The sequence below is a fragment of the Octopus bimaculoides genome, chromosome 14 (genome assembly GCF_001194135.2).
Source record: "Octopus bimaculoides isolate UCB-OBI-ISO-001 chromosome 14, ASM119413v2, whole genome shotgun sequence".
Classification (NCBI taxonomy): domain Eukaryota; kingdom Metazoa; phylum Mollusca; class Cephalopoda; order Octopoda; family Octopodidae; genus Octopus; species Octopus bimaculoides.
This window is the reverse complement of record NC_068994.1, coordinates 45,417,926-45,419,113: the sequence shown is the minus strand read 5'-3', so window position 1 is coordinate 45,419,113 and position 1,188 is coordinate 45,417,926.

Below are 1,188 nucleotides of genomic sequence, written 5' to 3'. Positions count from 1 at the left end.
ATAATTTGTGAATTCGAAAGTAATTGATGACTGCCATTTTCTTCCCCCATCCACCCGCATCTTTTATGCTCAAAATTCTTTAAAATCAAACCCGGTCCCACCTCAGATGTTTTTCAAGGTGTCACCAATGCTAGCTAATATTTTTCCAATATTTCTTTCTCTATTCTCTTTTTTTGTTTGTTTTTTAGTTTTAAATTTCATTTTATTTCCAAATAATTTTGTTTTGTCTTTCTCATTTTTTGTGGTTGATTTTTGCCCTTTTTATATTTTGTTACCAATGTATTTTATAACTATCTTTTCCCGGTGCCTTTTACAAAATGTGTTTTCAATGACTTTTTTTTCCAATAATTTTTTTTGTAATGTCATCTGCCTCCAATATGCTTTTCAATATGTTTTCCAATGTGTTATTCTAATAACGCTTTAACAATGTATTTACTAAAAACTTTTCCAAAATGTTTTCCATCGTATTTTCAAATGTGTGTTTTCAATACGTTTCCAATATGTTTTCCTAAAGTCTTTTACGAACGTATTTACCCACCATTTACACATTGTCCTTTGCCATTATTTTTCCACTGATTATTAAACTATTATTTGCATCTGCCTTTCTGTGAAAAGTCTATCTTTCAATTGTTCTTCGCTGTCATTTTCTTCAATTGTCTTCTACTGTTTATCCGCCTTCTTTTATTTCCACAGTCATTTCTTAGTGCCTGTTCTCACCTTTTTTTTTCTCAATCTATTCCCACCGATTTTGTACTATTTGCATTTTCCCTTTTTCTGAATATAACACAAACATACACAACATATTATGTGTACATACTTGGAACGTAAATATCTGTTCATCTTTTACACAGTTTATTGACGTTAGCAATAGTCTTGTATGAACACTTATAGCAAACGATTTTATGCTGTTCTTTAGAAGTTGGTATCCTTGAGTTTTCTGCCAGTGATGTTATTTTTAAGGTGTAATATATTTTGCTAGACAAAACGAATCAATTATATTTAATCGATTCTACATTAACGATTTTCTATATTCTATTGTATTCATACATATACAGTTATATGAATATCTATGTGAGGGTATATATAAATGTGTTTGTGTGTGTATGGATGGATTGATGGTTGAAAGTAAATTTAAAGTGTCATCATAATCATGATCATCATCATCATTATATATACACACACACACAC